The sequence below is a fragment of the Macaca nemestrina genome, chromosome 16 (genome assembly GCF_043159975.1).
Source record: "Macaca nemestrina isolate mMacNem1 chromosome 16, mMacNem.hap1, whole genome shotgun sequence".
Taxonomy (NCBI): domain Eukaryota; kingdom Metazoa; phylum Chordata; class Mammalia; order Primates; family Cercopithecidae; genus Macaca; species Macaca nemestrina.
The window spans coordinates 102,513,620-102,535,012 of NC_092140.1; the positions used below are offsets into that span (position 1 = coordinate 102,513,620).

Here is a 21,393-nt window from a genome sequence, read left to right on the forward strand (position 1 = left end):
TAAAAACAGCATGACGCTGGCATAAGGACACATGTATAGATCAATGGAACCGAATGTTGAGTCCAGAAATAAACCCATACTGATTTTTTTTTTTTTTTTTTTTTTTTTGAGGCAGGGAGACTCACTCTGTCTCCCAGGCTGGAGTACACTGGCACGTTTATGGCTCACTGCAGCATCTGTCTCCTGGGCTCAAGTGATCCTCCTGCTTCAGCCTACCAAGTAGCTGGGACTACAGGTATGCACCACCACACGTGGCAAATTTTTTTATTTTTTTGTAGAGGTGGAATCTTGCTATCTTGCCCAGGCTGGCCTCGAACTCCTGGCCTCAAGTGATACTCCTCTCTTGGCCTCCCAAAGCATTGAGATGATGGGTGTTCTGGCCTGTTGATTTTTAAAAGTGGATTTTCTTTTCTTTTCTTTTCTTCTTTCTCTCCTCTCCTCTTTTTTTTTTTTTTTTTTTTTTTTTTTTTTTTTTTTTTTTTTTGAGGCAGGGATTCACTCTGTTGCCCAGGTTGGAGTGCAGTGGTGTGAACACGGCTTACTGCAGCCTCGACCTCCCAGGCTCAAGCAATCCTAACCTCCTCTGTCTCCTGAGTAACTAGTACTACAGACATGAACCACCACACTCAGCTAATTTTTAAATTATTTGTACAGACAGGGTTTTCTTGCGTTGCCCAGACTGACCTCAAACTCCTGGGTTCAAGCAAGCCTCCAACCTCAGCCTCTCAAAGTGCTGGGATTACAGGCATGAGCCACCACCTCCAGCCGGGAATTGTTTTCATAATTACATTCTCATGTTTGTTGCTAGTGTCTAGAAATACAACAGATTACCATGTGTTGACATTTTGTGCTGTAACTTGGCTGAATTTGTTCACTGGTTTAAATAATATTTTGGACGTTCCTCGTGATTTTCTGTACATAAGATAGATTGTGTGGTCTGTGAATGGACAGTTTTACTGCTTCCTTACAGGTATGAATGCTCTTTACTTCTTTTTCTCTCCTATTTGTTCTGGATGGAACTTCCAGTACAGTGTTGAATGCAGTGATGAAAATGAACATTGATGCCCTGTTCCTGATCTCAGGAGTAAGGCATTGGGCCCTAACAATGGAGATGGTGCTAGCTACGGGTTTGGCACAAAGGCCGATTGCTGTGTTAAGAAAATTCCTATCCCTAGTTTGTCAGGTGTTTTTATGATGAAATGGTGTTGACTTTGTTGAAAGTACTTCCTGCATCTATGGAGATGATTATGTGGATTTCTTCATTCTGTTTATTTGGTGTTTATTTGCAGGGATGGCTTTAGTATGCAAAACGAGCTTGATTTTCTGAGAAAAGTATTTAGTGATCATGGTGTGTAATTCTTTAAATATGTGCTAGTATCGATTATAATTATTTTGTTGAGCATTATTAATTGTATAATTATACCAGACATTGATCTATACTTTTCTGCTCTTGTGATGTCCTAGTGTGATTTAGTCTTAAATTGGGATGAGATTGAAAATGGGTTGGTTTAGTATTTAGAGTATTAAGGGTTAGAAGTTTGCAAGATAAAATTTAGCAGAAATGGGACGTACCTAAGGGATTGTGGGGAAGCGTGGGATGACGTCAGGGTCAGAGTCTGGGTGTAGGGGTGGGTAGCAAGACAGTGCCTGTAGCCTTCACCAACAGTAAATTGTAGCAGTCCTTTTTAATCTTGCAAATCAGGCAGGCACAGATGTTGCAGTGTTGTTTTAATTGTCACCTCCTTGAGTTTCTTGTTGAGGCTCAAACTCAACAGGAGTGCCTGGGAAGAAATTAGCATGCAAGAAGTGAGAAGACTGGAGTGCAACTTTGCGACAGTGCACCAGCCAGTGTCTGAACGGCAGGGGCTCCCAGCTTATCTTAAATTTAGAGGAAAAATAACATCTTTTATACTGTTATCACACAAAGAAGCTGGACTTTTTCAAATTTGTATGACTAATTTATATACTTTCGTTATTATATCATGTAACTAAAAGTTGGGTTTTTTTTTCCTGCTTGGGAAGTTGGCAGAGGGCATGTCTTTGCTGGTGAGTCTGCTCCATGTAAGACTTTCTGTATACTTTTTCATTCTTGTTTGATTTTAAGATTTTTATATAAATGCTGCTTCTTAGTGTCCTAAGATGTCATAAAATTATCTCACATAAAATTTGAAGAAACAGAGTTGTTAGAGGATTACGTAGAAGGCAAAAAGAATGTCGTTACTGAAAAGATTTTATAAAACATTTATTTCTAAAAAGTGAGATGTTACTACTAGGCTGTGCTTCTAACTATCCCTAATCATAAATTTTGTTTTATCCACTTTTGTTCACTCTGAAAATCAATTATATTATTAACGTTATATTTAAGAAGTTACATGTGATACCAATGCAATATTTTGAATTTCTGTTTAACTTTGAGGAAATATATCTTAAATCAAAATAGGTAAAACTGATTTGGTCTGAGTTTGACCTGAATCATAAAACAGTGGGAAAAAAAATTTTTACCAGGACTTTCAAACTGTCTCCTATTTCCTGTGTGCCTAAGTACATGAATTCATGTACATAATGGGTAAATTTGATGCCCTGTAAGGTGGTGAGAATGTGAAGGTCCCAGTGATTTAAATTATGACACAGAACTGAAGAGCAAATGTCTTGAGGCAAGATGGTGAAGTTGAAGTGTTGTCCTTATCAAATAAGAGTAGAAAGTTTGTGGTACTTATGGTTGCTTTGTGAACTGATTATATTCCTTGCTCATGTATCAGTTCTTTTATTGTAAAAACACAAGTGTTTTATTATTTATGTATGTTAATAAGTTTTCCAATAAGGTCAGTATATCAATATTGTCTTTTGTAATTCCTGTTGTTTTCTTTGAAGAATCTTCTACCACTTATCCATAAATGTTAATCTATATTTTCTTCTGAAATGTTTATTTGTATAATGGTTTCATTTAAAAGACTGAACACTTTTGTTAGTCTAAAGTGCTTTTTCCCGGAAGTTAGTTTATATTAACACTGTTTTACAAATGAGAAACCAAAACAGTGAAATTCAGAAATATTACAAATCTGTTAAGAGGTGGAATAGGCTTTGGTCTCAGTCAATATACCTTTAGTCCCAGGCTGTGCTCTTAGCCATGAGGCTTAGCCCCAATAATCTTTTTATTTGTGAAGTTAACAGAGCTGCACTGCAGAATTTTAAAAAATTTTTTTAAACTTTAGTTTTAAGTTCAGAGGCACATGTGCAGGTTTGTTACGTAGGTAAACTCATGTTATGGGTGTTCGTTCTACACACTGCAGAATTTTAGTCTTCAAACTTTAGTTCATTTGAAATAGGGCCTGAATACCATGACTATAAAACTATTATAAAACAAGACTTTTGTGGCTTAAGTTACAGATGCTATACATTTTTCAGATACATTTTTCAGTGACAGAATAGACAATATTAAGGCTTAATATATAGCATTAGGACCAGACATTCATTTTATTTTTTCTCTTTACTGAGACTTTACCGATATTCCTGCGCCAGAGAGCATAGCATAAGAAATCAGAGCTGTGAAATTCCAGAGTCCTTAGATATTCATCCTAAAACATTCCTGCTCAGCTATTTTACTATCTGTTTTGGAGTTTATTTTGGTATATGTGTTGTGACGTGTGTAGTCATGCCTTCTTCTTAGTTGATTTTTTCCTGAGCCATTTGTTTAATAATTCCTATTGAATCTCATTGGTTTGTATAGCTTCTGCTATGTTAGTAAGTTCTCGGCCTCCACATTGTTTTCCGTTGTTACCTAGTCTGTTGGCAACTTCTGAAACCATGGAGATCTTCTGGGGCCAGGGATGTGCAGCGATCAATAGGGGGATAAGGAGACAGAGCGAGACTGCGTCTCCAAAAAAATAAAATAAAATAAGATGGAGTCTCGCTCTGTCGCACAGGCTGGAGTGCAGTGGCTCAGTCTCGTCTCACTTCAACCTCTGCCTCCCGGGTTCAAGCGACTCTCTTGCCTCAGATTCCTGAGTAGTTGGGGACTACAGGCGTCCGCTACCACACGCAGCTATTTTGTATTTTTAGTAGAAACGGGGTTTCACCATGTTGCTCAGGCTGGTCTCGAACTCCGGACCTCAAATGATCCGCCCGCCTCGGCCTCCCAAAGGGTTGAGAAGACAGGCGTGAGCCACTGCGCCCGGCCCCACTTTCCACTCTTGGACCAAAGCGCCCACAGTCCGGGTGAAGCAGCCTCCGGGGCTGCGTGGCAGGAGGGTGGCGGCCCTGCTGTGGGTCCTGCGCCTGGAGCCGGGTCTGGCCTCGCAGCACTGGCAGAGTTCTGGGTCCCAGAACTTCCACACCCGGCTCCTTCTTCCTGCCGCCTCCTGCAGGTGCTCCTCCTCGGAGCTCACCGCCGGCCTGCTTAGAGGGTGGGCGGCAACTCCGCCCCTATGGCGCGCACGAAGCGCAGACCCCGGGCCGAAGCCCAGGCCGTGGCCCAGCCGGGTAGTTGGCCCCGCGGCAGCGGCACCAGGCGGGAACCAACCGCCCAGCCCCGACTTGGTGACCTCCGAGTGCCCAGCGCCCACGACCCCTGTGGTCTGGGCGGGGACCAAGGAAGAGCGGGCCCTCAGGCCGGGCGGGCTGCGCACCCCTGAATCTGAGGCTGGCTGAGGCGAGCCCTGCCCGCCAGTGACGCGGGAATGGCAGCCTCGCTGGCACGCAGAGCCACCGCCAGAGGGTCTGGCTTTCTCCAGAGGAGGCCTCGGCATTCTCAGGTTCCAGCCGCTCTAGCCCCGTCCTGCGTCGAGACAGCTTTCCCACAGGCCGCCTGTCCTTCTCCATGGCCCAAACGCTGGGCCAGCTCCCACGAGCTTTGGCAGAACGCAGGGCCGGTGACAAGCTGTCGCTGACACGGGTGACGCCAGAGCCTCGCGCGGGCACGCTCAGTTGCCGTTGACCGGCTCCGAGAGCCGTTGACCACCCACCGGAAGTTGCCGCCACGTGCAGTGAGGCCCCAGAGGCGCGCGCGCCGCTCGCTTGTAACTGCTGGGTTTGGTGCTACTCTTCGGCCGGTGTGGAAACTGCGTTTCCGGCTTGGAGGTGGTGGCTGAGGGGATGCATTCGATAGGAGGCTCCCGAGGCTGGGAAAAGCAGATGGGGACTGAGGTTTCTCAGAAGCCGACAACGTCTGCCTTGAAGACCTCTGGCTTTGGGAGCGGCGTGGGCAGGTGGTGCTGCCGCTGCTTCCCCTGCTGCGGGAGCTGCAGCCAGGACGGCGCGGGCGGCGGCGTGGAGCACTGTGACAGCGCCTTCCTGGAGCCTGGGTACGACGTCTGCCCGGAAGATCTCGACGATCTCCACAGAGCTGCCTGGTGGGGCACAGTCCCCAGAGTGGAGCTCATCCTCATGCTCAGGGACCCTGGCTTGGACAAGAGAGACAAGAAGAAGAGGTAACGGGCCGGGCGGGGGCTGGGAGGGTGGGGAACTGGGAGAAGCCCTCCCCTGGGGACGGGGTCAGGGAGCCCTCCTGTCACCGGCCCAGCTTCGTCGCCTCCGCAGGCCCCGCAGCACCGGGGATGTGGGAGCCTTGGAGGGGTCAGGGCCCGGGCCTCTTCATGAGCCCCAGAACGAAAACCACACGCTGCCATGGTTTCCCTGTAGTGCACTTCAGAGACGGCTTTAAAGTGATTTAACTTCCAAAATTAAGTCTATGTATTTTATTTTTTGTTTATTTTTTGAGACGGAATCTGGCTTTTGTCACCCAGGCTGGAGTGCAGTGGCCTGATTTCGGCCTCCCGGGTTCAAGCGATTCTCCTGCCTCAGCCTCCCAAGTACCTTTGACTACAGGCGCTCACCAACATGATTTTTTCCTCTTTTTAGAAGAGACGGGTTTTCACCATGTTGGCCAGGCTGGTCTCGAACTCCTGGCCTTCAGATGATCCCCGGCCCCCGCCCTCAGCCTCCTAAAGTGCTGGGATTACAGGCGCACACCAACCCGCCTGGCTATAACTTTTTCCTGCTTTTAGTAGAGACGAGGTTTTGCCATGTTGGCCAGGCTGGTCTCGTGCTCCTGACCTTCAGATGATCCGCTCCCCCTTGGCCTCCCAAAGTGCTGGGATTACAGGCGTGAGCCATTGCACCTGGCCCGATATTTTATTTTTCAAGTGCACACTTTAAAACATGTTATTCACATTATAGAAAAGTGTATGTAATGAGAGAAACAGTTCCCATAATATATTAACTTCTGGGCTAAAAATTCTTTGGATAAAATCCAATATCCATTTTATATCCATGTACCCCTACTGAGGAACCTTAGAAGGAAACATTAAAGTGGGAAGATGGTTCGTGTTCTTGAATAGGAAGAATTATTTCTTTCAAGATGGGAGCTCTTTCTGTGTTTATCAATGTCACCTACCCCAAAGAAAAACACCAAAGCTTTAACATTTAAAAATTGCACATGCTATATTTTATTGTTATGATGACATTAAAATTTTTTTGTAATGCAGTGAAAACCAATTTGCCTTCGCAGATATCAAAATGTGCTTTTAATTTCTACAAATGGTTTACTAACAGCTGGAAGACGTACATAAATGGAATAGAATACAAAATCCAGAAACACCCAAATATAAAAAAGAATATAGCACTTGATAATGGTGGCATTTCATATTAGTAGAAAAAGATGAATTATTTGTAAATGGAGTGCCTGCTGTTTGGCGAAAACTAGCTAAATATGTCACAAAAATAGGTTCTGGATGGAATGTAGATTAAAAAATGTTTCATATACAAAAAGAAAACTACTAGAAGAAAACACAAGTGGCCTGTTTATACAGACACATTTTTATGTTGACAAAGACCTTCCTAAGGAACTCACAAGCAAGCATTTTGAAGGTTGGTTTAGCAAAATAGAAATGGAAACACCCCATATATTAAAAAAAAATTGATAAAACGCAACATATTTGCAATGTATTTACAACGTACATGTATATACACATATCAGATGAACCATGTATTTTCATTTTACAGAGAATTCTTTGAAATCAACAAGGAAATAAGCTTAAAATTGGGCAAAGTACTTTTCTGCAGCTCTGCAGTTGACCTACACACATAGGAAAACACAGCTCTATAATTGACCTATGCACATATTTAGTGTTTCTAGTAAGAGAAGAAATTTAAGTTAAAAGAAGAATAAAATACTGTTTTTTATCTACAAAGTTGTGAGGATGAAGAGCATTGGTACTTATAAGGCTGAGTAAAAAGCGTTGCTGATGGCTTTTCAAATAGACAATTTGGTGGTAAGTGCTACATTAAAAATGTATATGCCCTTTGTGCACCAATTCCATGATACTGAAGTATCTTTAGGAAATTATTAGATACATGTAATTTGTTTTCCTTAGTACTGCTGAAAATAGCAATGTTTTAAGAAGAACTCATATAGTGGATTTTATCAACAAATTTCAGTGCACGCATAGGGTGGAATAATATGTAGCCATTGAAGGTGCCAATAGATACAGACATATTGAGGGAGAAGAAAAGGAAGAAATAGATAAACAGTTAAAGCTGGTCCTCAGGAATGCTGTCTGCCTGAAAAATCACAGCTACAGTGCACAGCTGCAAAATAGAGCAGCTTGGAGAAAAACTCAGACTGCAGAAGCTGCCTGCCTGTAGAATGACAGCCTGCAGTGCACCTGCCCAGATAAGCAGACAAGGCAGGCAAAGTCCCTTTGTTCTTTGTGTGATTAGCGAGGTCCCAGGAAAAAGTTTCCTCCACTTTTCAGGCATACACACGGTGGGAACCTGCACAGGGAGGCGGGGTGCCTACCTAAAACAAACCCACGGTTGTACAAACAAAAGAAGCAGTGCTTTATGCTTGTCTAGAGACATACCCACACCTACGTAGATGAGGGGGAGTTCTGAAGACAGTTTTATAGTTAAGAAAAGTTACTCAAGCAGTTACAGAAATGAGAGCAGTTTTTTATAAAATCTTTTTACTTCAACTGTAACCTGGCAGTCCACTCAGACACGCCTCTCCACTACAGAGAGCTTTATTCTTTGGCTTATTAAACTTTTGCCCCAACCTCACCCTTTGTGTCCGTGCTCCTTAATTTTCCTGGTCGTGGACCATAAGCTCTACTACTGTCAGGACCTTCCATCCTTAAAAACTTTGTGTGTACCTGCCTAGGCTGAGCAAGCTGAAGAGACTTAACATTGCAGTATGAGGAGTTCGTCCCAGTGGAAGCTTTTCCTCCCTCCTTTCGTACAAAAGCATTTCTGAAGGTAGAAAATAGTAAAAGAGAACCTTCAATTGCCATTTTGAAAATTTAAATCCTAGTATTTACATACATTCTGTAAATCTAAGTACCGAATTAAATAAGCCATAACTATTCATTTGAATCCAGAGTTTCTGTTGGCTTAAATATTTTTGAAAATAAAAATAGGAATTACTTTTTTTTTTCTTTTTTTTTAAATTTATTTATTATTATTATACTTCAAGTTGTAGGGTACATGTGCGTAACGTGCAGGTTTGTTACATATGTATACTTGTGCCATGTTGGTGTGCTGCACCCATCAACTCGTCATTTACATCAGGTATAACTCCCAATGCAATCCCTCGGAATTACTTGTTTAAAAAATTTGTTGTTGTTTTAACTCCAGCCCTCTTTTGCTATAGTACTTTTTAGAACTAAAATTTATTTAAATGCCAGTCATCTTGGTAGAACTGTCCTAGACCTATTGTATATATCATACTCTACTTAATGTGAGGTACCATGAATTGTATGATGCCCCATTAGTCTTATGTATTATTAATAAGGGAAATTTTTAAGTATTGCCAATTATAGTTATAATAAGTTATGAATTATAAGTGGCATACCAATGTGAGAAGTGTTGAAAATGAGCATGTTAGAATTATTGACATACAGCGTCAGCTCTAATCTTTAAAACATACCTCAAAATGTAGGTATAATTGTATTATTTTACTTAATTAAACTGTCTTTGTTAAGTAGTAGTAATGTAGCAGGATGAGTCGCAGACAAAACTCCTCAGACACTGAGTTAAAGAAGGAGGGGGTTTATTCGGCTGGGAGCATTGGTAAGACTCCTGTCTCAAGAGCCGAGCTCCCTGAGTGAGCAATTCCTGTCCCTTTTAAGGGCTCACAACTCTAAGAGGGTCCACGAGAGAGGGTCGTGATCGATTGAGCAAGCAGAGGGTACATGACTGGGGACTGCATGTACCGGTAATCAGATCAGAAGAGAACAGGACAGGGATTTTTACAGTGCTTCTCCATATAATGTGTGGAATTTATAGATAATATAACTGGTTAGGTCAGGGGTTGATCTTTAACTACTAGGCCCAGGGTGCAGCGCTGGGCTGTCTGCCTGTGGATTTCATTTCTGCCTTTGTAGTTTTTACTTCTTCTTTCTTTGGAGGCAGAAATTGGGCATAAGACAATATGAGGGGTGGTCTCCTCCCTTAGTAATAGCAAAAATTATAATATCTAATAATCATTGAGCTGTTACTTGTGCTGGGAACTGTTCTAATGCTTTGCATAAAGTCTCGTTTAGGCATCATAGTGGTTTTCAATGAGAGCGCTACTATTTTCATTCTCATTTTATTGATGAGGAAATTCAGGCACAAAATAGCTAAGCGATAGCTAGGAAGTAACAGAGTTTAATTTAAAGTAGGACTGCAGCCCAAGTTGAATGGAATCTGAGGGCCACAATCTTTCCGTTCAAATTGGCTGCTCTTTTATTAATGTAGTGAGTAGTAAAAGCTAATAAATGCTGTGCTTTTTTCACAAGAAAATTAAATATTTGTTTTGAAGGCAGAGGAATAGCAAGCTATTCAGTGTTTACAATGAATCATTGTATGTTTTTAGATCATGCACTATGACTAAAAAGTCTTCCCACTCTCAGGACGGCTCTACATTTGGCCTGTGCCAATGGCCATCCAGAAGTGGTAAAACTCCTGCTGCACAGACACTGTCAACTTCACGTCTTGGACGGGGAAAAGAGGACAGCTCTCATAAAGGTATATACTAGCCAACTATTTCAGCATGAGATGGATTTGAATTCAGTATATAGAATAAAAATGTATTTATCTCATATGAGTATAACTAGTTGGTCAAACCTGTGGAATGTTTGTTTTCACTTCCTAGAATTTACGATGTATTTCTTGGTCTAATACTGACAGGCTGTCCAATGTCAGGAAGAGGAATGTGCAAATATTTTGCTAGAACATGGCGCTGATCCAAATATCCCAGATGTCTATGGCAACACTACTCTACATTATGCCATCTATAATGAGGATAAATCAATGACAAAAATACTACTTTCTTATGGTGCAAATATTGAATCAGAAAACAAGGTATAGATCAACTAGTTTTGTTTTCAAAATATTTGAAATGCATTTATTTATTTTTAAACTTTTAATTTCCATGGATTTTCGGGGAACAGGTGGTATTTGGTTACATGAGTAAGTTCTTAGTAGTGGTGATGTGTGAGATTTTGGTGCACCCATCTCCCGAGCAGTATATACTGAACCCAATTTGTGGTCTTTTATCCCTCACTCCCTTCCCAGCCTTCCCCGCTGAGTCTCCAAAGTCCATTGTGTCATTCTTATGCCTCTGCATTCTCATAGCTTAGCTCCCATTATGACTGAGAACATAAGATGTATGATTTTCCAGTTCTGAGTTACTTCACTAAGAAAATAGTCTGCAATCCCATCCAGGTTGTGGCAAATGCCATTAATTCATTCCTTTTATGGCTGAGTAGTATTCCATTGTATATATATATATCACAGTTTCTTTATCCACTCATTGATTGATGGGCATTTCTTTTAACATTGACCTATGTTGAGGGTCAGCTTTATATATTTGGAAGCAAAACCTGAATAAAAATATTTAGAAATAATTAAGATTTTACTTTAAATATTGATATTTTTATTTTACTTATTTATTTTTGTACATGAATAAGTTATTTAGTGGTGATTTCTGCGATTTTAGTGCAGCCATCATAGCTTAGCTCCTACTTGTGAGTGAGAACATGTAATGTTTGGTTTACCATTCCTGAGTTACTTCAGTTAGAATAATGCTCTCAAATTCCATCCAGCATGAATGCCTTTATTTCATTCCTTCTTATGACTGAGTAGCAATCAGTGGTGTGTGTATGTGTATATATTTGCTTGTTGATTAATGGACATGTGGGCTGGTTTCGTATTTTTACAATTGTGAATTGTGCTGATATAAACATGAATGTACAAGTATCTTTTTTGTTTTTGCTTTTTCACAGGGTGGACTTACACCATTTTTACTTGCCGTACTTGAACAAAAACAGCAAATGGTAGAATTTTTAGTGAAGAAGAAAGCAAATTTAAATGCTGTTGACAACTTTAAAAGGTACACTATGTTGACAAAGAGAGTCAAACTGTAAACTATTTGAAGAAATTTATTCTGAGCCACATGTGAGTGACCATGACATAGCCCTTAGGAGGTCCTGAGAACATGGGCCCAAGGTGATGGAAGCACGGCTTGGTTTTATACATTTTAGGGAGGCATGAGCCATCAATCAAATATGTTTAAGAAATACATTGGTTTGATCCAGAAAGGCAGAACAATTCAAAGGGCAGGGGGTTCCAGGGTATAGGTAAATTTAAACATTTTCTGGTTGACAGTTGGTTAATTGGTTGAGTTTGTGTAAAGACCTGGGAAATGTTCAGGTTAAGATAAAAGATTGTAGAGACCAAGGTTCTTTTGATATCTTATATTGGTTGCCCTTAGAGACAATAGATGACAAATGTTTCCTATTCAGATCTTTTATTTTTATTTTTATTTTTTGAGACAGAATCTCACTCTGTCGCCCAGTCTGGAGTGCAGTGGCACGATCTGGGCTCACTGCGAGCTCCGCCTCCTGGGTTCACGCCCTTCTCGTGCCTCAGCCTCCCAAGTAGCTGGGACTACAGGCACCCACCACCACGCCCGGCTAATTTTTTTGTATTTTTAGGAGAGGCGGGGTTTCACTGTGTTAGTCAGGATGGTCTCGATCTTCTGATCTCATGATCCTCCCTTCTCAGCCTCCCAAAGTGCTGGAATTACAGGCGTGAGCCACACTGCACCCGGCCCAGATCTTTAAAAGATGGTAGACTATTAGTTAATCTCTTTAGCGTTGGGAGGGCCTGGAAGAAAAAGATCTTGCTGTGTTAATAGAGATTCTTTACAGATGCAAATTTTCCCCCACAAAGGACAGCTTTGCAGGGCCGTTTCAAGCTACGGCAAAGAAATGTTTTTGGGAATAAAATATTTTGATTTTTTCCCTTGTCTCATAGTGTTATGCCAGAGTCAGGTTGGAAAGTAAGTCCTGATATATAGGATTCAATAAAGCCCATCTGATGAGAATTTATGGTTTGTAAGGCATGACTCACCAGACCCCTTAGATAGGAATTTGGGAAAGAAAAAAAAAAATCAGAGCTTAGTCCTCAACTAGTTGTTGTTGTTGTTTTTAAACTTGTATTGCTCTAGAGTAGTAACAGTCACTCAAGTCAGAAATAAGAAATTAATAAGAAGATTAACTTATTGGGATATAGTAAAAAATACCAACACAAATTATCGGTTAAATAGACAATTATTTGGACTGGGGAGTGTGAAGAAGGGCATATATAGGACTCATCTTCTCTTATTATGTTGACTGATGTTTATTATTTGTGATGTGATGTTTTTGTCATATGAACTTATATTAGCTAAAGGGATTTCATATTAGTTTTGTTAGTTTTCTGAAGTGCGAACTTTTACTTTCTGACTCAGTATTGAACGGATTCATAACGCTTTTATAGTGGCTTTTAACTTCTTCTTATATTCTTTTCCATTAAATATTCTCTATTAAACATAAATAGGAGGGGAAAATCATTTTGCCTTTTGGAGGACTCTGCGCTAAGTTGCATTCTTTGAAGAATATTGATGACAAGTTATTTCTACATGATGGTTAATTGCTATTACCAGATACTGTGGGTTCATCTTTTTTTTTTCTTTTTTATCTCTAGTGTATTTTGATGTTTTTATTTTTAGTTTGTGTGGGCAGAGGGAGTGAAGATAGTTTTAAGTGGATACACTTTTCCTTTAATGAAGGAAAATTGTAGGTGGGTGATAAAGAGAATAGAGCTAAGCTTTAGATTCTTACAAGACTGGGTTTAATTCCCAGCTTTCCCACTTGCTAGGTGTGTGACGTTGCTGTTTGCATGCTGCTAATAAAGACATACCTGAGACTGTGTAATTTATAAAGGAAAGAGGTTTAATTTACTCACCATTCTGCACGGCTAGGGAGGCCTCACAATCATGGTGGAAGGTGAATGAGGAGCAAAGTCTTACATGGCAGCAGGCAAGAGAGCTTGTGCAGGGGGGCTTCCATTTATAAAACCATCAGATCTCATGAGACTTACTGTCTACCATGAGACAAGTATAGGGGAAAGTGCCCCCATGATTTAATTATCTCCACCTGGTCCTGCCCTTGACATGTGGGGATTACTACAATTCAAGGTGAGATTTGGGTGGGGACACAGCCAAGCCATATCACCTTGGAAACATTACTTATCACCAAATATGTTGTCCTGTATGAAGAGGATAATAAAGGAGGATAATATATCCTTCATGGGTGGCCGTGTGTAAGAAAGAAAGATTATATATATAGCATGTAATGTGGTTCCTAGCACATGCTAGGTTACCATCATCATTAACTGAAAATCCTATGACTACTATTATTACCATAATTATTAACGTTACTGCTTTCACCTTCCAAACAGCTCTTACTGATAGGTCCCTTAGTTTATTTTTAATTACAACATGTAAGTCCAGGAAAGCAGTGGAGAAATCTTTACTTAAAACTTTGCCTACTTTAGATAAGTGACCACAGCATGGTTTCTTGCCCATCAAAGGACTTTATTTAGCAACTTCTATTATGTAATAGTTGACTGGGACAAGAGGCTTCCTCTTTGTCCCTTCGTTTTAGCCTTGGTGGTAATTTACAAAGACAAAGGCTTCTGCACCTCTTATGCTTATGTATGTTAACACATGTAAATGTTTAATTCTACATGGACAGGTAAGATATTAAATTGGTAAGGCATACCAAATTAGCTTTTAAAATTTAGAGTCCCTAAGAGTGAAGTTTATCTCTGTTATTTTAGAACAGCCCTCATACTTGCTGTATGTTGTGGATCAGAAATTATGGTCAGCATTCTTCTTCAGCTAAATATTGATGTCTTTTCTCAAGATATATATGGACGAACAGCAGAAGACTATGCTGTTTCTAGGCATTATATTAAGTAAGTGTTTACATTAAAAGGCTATTAACACAAAATGTTAAGGTTTAAAATACTTATAACTATCAAATCTTGTATGATATTTCTTAGTTCAGTTCAGGAGAGGCAGTGATTTAGTCTACTTCATCAGCCAGAAATCAAGCAAAAGGCTAGACTACATAGAAGTGGCAATTGATGCAGGATTCTTTATCTCAGGACTTTTAACCTTTATCTTTAGGAATCTCAATGTTGTCCATTTTATTCCAAGAGTAACCCTTGTACAAGGGATACAAATAGTGTAACATTTTTTATTTTTCTAATTAGTTATTTGGGTCTTGAAATGGACAGTTTAGCAGAAAGTCTTGTACTGTCTTCTGTGGGCTATCTCCTATATCCTCCCCTTTGATTTTTTCAAGAACCGAAGGGGTTCCCTAATTACAAGGTAGAAAATCTTTTTACAAGTCAGAAGGAGGAGAGAAAAAGGACATTCTAGTCAGTCTGTTCTTTTTGTCGATCCTGTTGCTGCATTGATGCCATTGAAACTGGTCTTGCAGTCTATTAATGATTGACCTTTGCCACCAGGATGCCTTTACTGGATTCAGAACCCTCAGTCCTCATGGTGATACATGCATAGACTTCAAAGTTACAGCTGTTTTAGTTCACATACCTAAGCTTATGTGTTCCCATTGTTCCTACACCATTGTTCCCAAAGCACCAGCACCCTGTTCTGGCAGCTGGACCTTCTAGCTTTAACCACAAACAGCACATGACCCTTCCCCCGACATGTAAAACCTATGTGGAGCCCACATCTTAGCCTAGACATAGCTAAGACCTTCATGGTATGTTATCCTTTGAAGCCCTTGTTGACCTTTTCTTTAGTGTGAATATTAGTTAGGGTTGTTCTAAACTGTCAGAGAGGTTCAAATCATGTTGTAGAAAGAGATCAGAGTTTCTTTTCTTTGCTACCAGATCTGTATCTTGAAGCTCCTTTTTATCCTTATAATGTCTTTTCTTGGGTGGTAAAAAGTCTCATATCACCCTTATGCAGAGCAGTGGGCCCCTCAAGACAGTTGTTTTCCACAGTATTGAAAATCTCCCAAACTGCTTGCATCTCTACCTGAAGTTTTAAAAATATTTTCAAATTTTACCTCATAGGAATCCATTCAGTAGAATTCTTGGAATCTCAGTAGGTTAGTTGGATTTATCAGAGTCAAGGCTCATCTGTGACTCATCACTATCCATATACAAAAATAGGGCTTTGTGCTTCCTTTGGCAGCACATATCCTAAAATTGGAACAATACAGAGAAAATTTGCATGGCCCCTGCATAAGGATGACACATAAATTTTGAAAGTGCTACATATCTTGCACAGTCACTGGGAGATCATTTGACTATTTGCTGGCTAACCCTGAGGAGACAGTGTGAGTCTTTGTGATTTACACTACAAAAATATTCATGTAAGGTGATCTGTAAGATGAGAACGAAGCTGAGTAACACTTGAGATGTTGTGTGGAAATGTATTGTGAGTATGTCCCTCAGAAATAAGAAAATGTCGACATACATCTCCTTGACAAATACATTTTGTCTTCCATGTCAGTTGGAAATGAATGTGGAGATTAAGCATCACTGTAATAAAGGTCTGCTTGTTCAGAGTTTGAGTCTGTAGAGAAGGAATAGTAGTGTAATTCAGGTTTTGACATTCAGAGTTTCTTTTCTTTGCTACCAGATCTGTACCCTTCAGCTCCTTTTTATCCTTATAATGTCTTTTCTCAGGTGGTAAAAAGTCTCAATTCTCTCTTATGCAGAGGGTGATATTGAGAATCCCTGAATTACAAACCACAAAGAATAAGACAACTAATAAGCAAAATTAGGACTCTTATTTTTTTGTAAAATTAGGACTTAAAAACATTTTCTGAAGATTACAATATTAGAACCTAATATTGTATTAATTAGGATTAATATTAGAATATTCTAATATTAGAATATTAGAACCTATGAAAAAACACACATTGGGTTTTATTTGGAATTCCAAGATAGTTTCAGCAATAAAGCTTAAGAACAGATTATTTTATTGCTTCAAATTTAAAAAATGTTAATCTCATTCAGTCTCTGTAATCGCCTACCAAAATAAGGCAACAAAATCCTCACTTTTTAGAAGAATTTAATATATGTGGTAAATATTTTATATTGGTATTAAAATATTAATAGTAATTTTATTTATTTTTTATACTTAGAATTTGCCAACAACTTTCTGACTACAAAGAAAAAAATATACCAAGAAACACTTCTCAAAATAGCGATCTAGGTAAGACTTCTGATAGTGAATTACTCTTGGTGGTTGTACCACAGATAAAAAAGTAAGAGAAGTTTGAGAAATTCCTTTGTAAATTGCACATTCTTAATTTTTTCCTCAGTAGATTTCAGAAATATTTAAGAACTTCATTGTAGGTAATTTATAATGGCAAACAGTATTGTCTGAAAAAAATTATTTAATTATGGTTCCTAAAATTCTGTATAATATCTCTGTATAAATAAGAAAAAAATACTTTTAGGATGTTGTGTATTTTCTTTATAGTCATATTATAAATTGAAGTTGTTATAAAATTAAATATTCGATTTAATTTGTAAAATAAGTGGTTTGCATTTAGTAAATGAATATTATAGTTGGTCCTTGAACAGTGTGGGATTTAGGGTTGCCAATCCCTTGTGAAGTTGAAAATTTGTGTATGATTTTTTATTTTCCCCAAAACTTAGCTACTAATAGTCTACTGTTGCCCAGAAACCTTACTGATAACATAGTTAGTTAAGACATATTTGGTATGCTATATATATTATATACTGTATTCTTAAGATAAAGTAAACTAGAGAAGATAAACTGTTATTAAGATAATCATATGGAAGAAAATGTGTCCTATTCATTAAGTGGAAGTGGATCATGATAAATAAGTCTTTATCCTCATAGTTTTCAAGTTGGTCAAGCTGAGGAAAAGGAGAAAGAGCAGTATTGGTCTTGCTGTCTGAGGTGCCAGAAGTGGAAGACAATCTGTGTATAAGTAGACCCCTGCAGTTCAAATTACAAACATTCTCCAACACACTGGGTTTTTATTCAGCCACAATTCACCATTCAGCCCCTGACTCAAACCTGTTCACAATCTAATATCTAGCTTCACTAGATAGAGAAGCTATTGAAACTGTGGAAAACAGTGTTTTCTGTCACTAAAAAAGTAACTGTCTTTAAAATTGAAAACCCAACAATGCCTTTTTGTTACCATAAGCAAATGGTAATAAGAACTGCAAAACTTAGCCAGTGTGCACCAATACCAATAGGAAATTATTTTTCAAAGATACCTGCTGAGTCCAGAAGTCAGAAAAGCAATTCCTCGTTAAGAAGCATAGGCCATGTTACATATTCTTCTAGCAACAAGGTCACACCATTATTGACTTCATTACTCCTAATTTAAAATTGAATGCCATATATTAACTTTCTTAGAACAAGATGTGTTCTTCTACCTGCTGGTCAATTGTCATGGTAAAAGTAATTTTGTTTGAACAAGATACTGGTATCATTAGCCAAAAGATTATCATAATCAGTATTCAAATTGCCCAACTATAGGCTCAACAAATTATAACAAAAGTACAAAAATGTTTCACAATAACAAAAATGCTACTTTGCTATCTGCATGTAACACCTAATACACTATACAATCTGAACAGTGTCAGTATACCTTTAATTTCTTGCATATTTATCAAGGTACTTCTGTAAGTTAGATTTTGCATGTTGCAGAAGACAAAGATGGGGTAGACATAGTTTTGGTGTTTAAGGTGCTCATAATGGAATAGAGCTGTCTCTATTTCATTTGTGTTTTTCAACAGAATTTCCCAAAAAACAGTGTTTTTATTTGTTTATGGAGCTGTCCACTTAAGAAATAACTGTCAAGTGTCTTTCAGATGTTAAGCATTTTTCTAATGTCACAGAATACAAACATTTAAAAATACAGTCAGGGCCAGGCATGGTGGCTCACACCTGTAATTCCAGCACTTTGGGAGGCTGATGCAGGTGGATCACTTGAGGCCAGGAGTTTGAGACCAGCCTGGCCAACATGGTGAAATGCCGTCTCTACTGAAAATACAAAAATTACCCGGGCATGGTGGTCCATGCCTGTAATCCCAGCTACTTGGGAGGCTGAGGCACAAGAATCGTTTGAATCTGGGAGGCAGAGGTTGCCATCAGCTGAGATTATGCCACTGCTCTCCAGCCTGGGTGACCCAGCAAGACTCTGTTTCAAAACAGAAACAAAAACTACATGCAGGAGCTTGTTATTATCATCTAATAATGTTATCAAGTAATCAAGTAATAACTTGCTACTTTATTAAGTGCTTACTGTGTGCTAAGATGCCCTCTGGAAGCTTATAATTGTCCTTTATTACATATTTATTGTTGAATATGTGCCAGACACTTTACGTGGTGAGAAATGAGAGCTTTAAGTGGGTAGGATTTAAGGTAAGAAGGCAGGGCTAGTTGAACTTTTATAGGTCAGGAAGCAGAGAATGGTGTTTAAAGAAGGAATATCTAACAAGACTGTATGGCAGAACTAACATCTAATGAGATTGCACTTTTGGCAGAAGGAACATCTTACAAGATTGTGTGTTTGGCAGAAGGAACATCTAATGACGTTGTGGCAGAAGGAGCAGCAAGTGTAAAAGGTAATATGCTTAAGTGAACTTTGCGGGGTTTACGAGCACTTCCCTTTTGCTAATGTGAAAAGTGTGAGATGTGAGTGGTTGGGAATAAAGTGAATACCTAGCTAAGGCAAATTTATGACTGCCTTTTTTATACTATAGAGGTGAGTAGATCTTATCCTGTAGACCATGAGAAATTTACCAGGTAGAATGCTTTGGGCTGCAAATACTAGATGAGATAAATAAAAGTGGCTAAAACAGTAGGGACTAGAGTTGTTTTGGTGGTTTGGTGATATCATCAGATCCCACTTGTCCCTCTTTCAGCTATGCTGTTGTCCGTGTATTGTTCATGTCCCCTTTCGAGATTGGCTAATTAGCAACAGCTCCAAAAATCGTGTTCTCACAATACAATATCCAAAGGTTAGAAGGGCTGATTTTCTTCACGTTTTTTTGAAATAGAGAGAAATCTCAGAATTATGCAGTGGACTTCCTGCAACATTTGCTGAGTAACATCTCAGCAAATGCTGAGTAACATCACATGTTCTTTCCTAACCAGGCACTGGGAAAGCAAATGGAGTTACTGTGATAAGCTTAGGATAACTGTTTCTCTTTTTGGAGCTGGGGAAGCATATTAGTATGATAAATATCCTGATACTTTTGTGTCCTCTGTATATTCTCAAATAGCCCATCTTCAAGCTCACAATTTTTTTCTTCTGCTTGATTTATTATTTTACTAAAAGACTCTGATGCATTCTATAGTATGCCAGTTGCATTTTTCTATTTCAGAATTTCTGCTTGATTCTGAGTTAATCTTTGTGTTATTGTGAATTTTTTTGCTATTTGAGTTTGATACTGTTCACTTACAATACAGGTTTTGCTAATAATACCAGTCAATTTGACAGAGTTCAGTTAGGATTATGATTATTGAACATAGCAGTTCACTTGTAGGTATCACATTTTTATAAATCCCATTCTCTATTGAATTTGATAGATGCAAAGAAGGGAAAGTAAGAATTCTTAAATTATTAATTGGCTGTCAATAATGTAATTAATATTAATTTTAGTATAGTCTCCAGGTATAATCTGAAAAAGAATACTTGGTAAGAAAGCATTAATCTTATGCTTTAAAAAACATTAAAAAACAAGGTCTAAAGCATTCATCAAAGTGTGCATAACTTTTAAAAATGAAGATGGCAGAGTCTTGTTATATTATCCACTTTGGTCTCAAACTCCTGGGCTCCTCAAGCAATCTTTCAGCCTCAGCCTCCTGAGTAGCTGAGATTACAAGCAGGTACCACCAGGCCCTTTTAGGCTTTCAATATTCTATGTTTTTCTATTGTTGATTAAAATTCATTTTACTTTTTTTTAAAAATAGTGGATGGGCGTTCTGAAGACTCTGCTGTCAGGTAGGATTCACAGATTTTTAAAAATTATATGTTAACTAAGGTAATACAGAGAAAAGAAACTAACATCTGTTGAGTGTTGTACTCTGGGCTAGAAACCATATTATATGCTTAACTCATACAGTCATCATAACAGCTTTGCAAACTATCCAGGCTATTATAACCAACTTTTTACTAATTAAGCAACTGTGGTTCAGAGAAGTTAACTGGCCATGATCCGATAATTAACAAGCAGCTGACCTATGATTTGACCATCAGCTTGCTGGACTCCCAAGTTCCTACTCTGTCCCTCAGCATAGACTGATAGATACCGTGCAGCCCTGGGATCAAGGTACAGGTACAAATTAGATGAATTCAGAAAGTCAGATCTAGTTATATATTAACTCTGGCTTACATACTTTTCCTTAGAAGCCTGTTTAATTCAAGAGTTTGTCCTAATATACTGAACAATTTCGGTGGTAACCAGTGCCTCATTTTTACCCTCAAAGGTTTCAGGGCAGGTCTCATTTAGCTATAGCCACAGGACCATGGGTTTTACATAAGCAAGACCAGGCAAATCCTGAAGAGGAATTATTTTCTTGTAAGTGAAGGGTATCTACATATAGACCATGTTATGATAAGTATATTTCACATCTAGTTAGAGGCTGTTTCTAATCGATTTCTCTACTTACTGACTTCCCAGTTTAGTTTTCTCTTTAGTTTGCCCTGCCTAGTTCCATGAATCTTTTTCCTCAAAATCTGATTTTTCTATAATCTTTTCTTGAGTTTTAACCTTCCTCTCTGCTTTTCTTGGTGTTTTTTTTTTCTGTTATTTTTTTTCCATTTCTTCCAGCTAAGTATTCCCCCTTTCTTTAGAGACAGAATCAAAAGCACATAGAATTTCAGGATTTTAAGGAATCTTAGTGAGAAATTGAAATATCCTCTAGTACTTCAATCTGTGTTTAACACCCTGGTCAATTGGTTGCTCAGATGGAGAACCTGAAACTGAAAGAGGTTAAAGTTACTTAATTGTTTATAGGAAGTGGCAGAAATGAGAGTGGAACTCCTGAACTCC

The 21,393-nt window shown here is 38.9% G+C and overlaps 1 long non-coding RNA gene and 1 other non-coding gene across 14 annotated transcripts in view; both read left to right on the top strand.

Moving 5' to 3' along the window:
• The first annotated feature begins 4,791 nt into the window (after window positions 1-4,791).
• The window catches only part of LOC105490261 (putative ankyrin repeat domain-containing protein 26-like protein), a 63,956-nt gene continuing 47,354 nt past the window's right edge, over window positions 4,792-21,393 (top strand). For 10 of the 13 annotated variants that reach the window (XR_011614972.1, XR_003019978.2, XR_011614973.1 and 7 more), the window contains exons 1-8: window positions 4,945-5,426; window positions 9,888-10,002; window positions 10,165-10,338; window positions 11,262-11,368; window positions 14,143-14,280; window positions 16,491-16,561; window positions 18,880-18,960; window positions 20,312-20,342. This is a non-coding gene — a long non-coding RNA (putative ankyrin repeat domain-containing protein 26-like protein). Of the gene's footprint in view, window positions 5,427-9,887; window positions 10,003-10,164; window positions 10,339-11,261; window positions 11,369-14,142; window positions 14,281-16,490; window positions 16,562-18,879; window positions 18,961-20,311; window positions 20,343-21,393 lie in introns of all 13 variants that reach the window. The other 3 variants (XR_011614981.1, XR_011614970.1, XR_011614980.1) reach the window with 3 other exon arrangements.
• LOC112428100 (U6 spliceosomal RNA) lies at window positions 15,517-15,623 on the top strand. Its single transcript, XR_003019995.1, has one exon. It is a non-coding gene; the product is annotated as a U6 spliceosomal RNA (small nuclear RNA).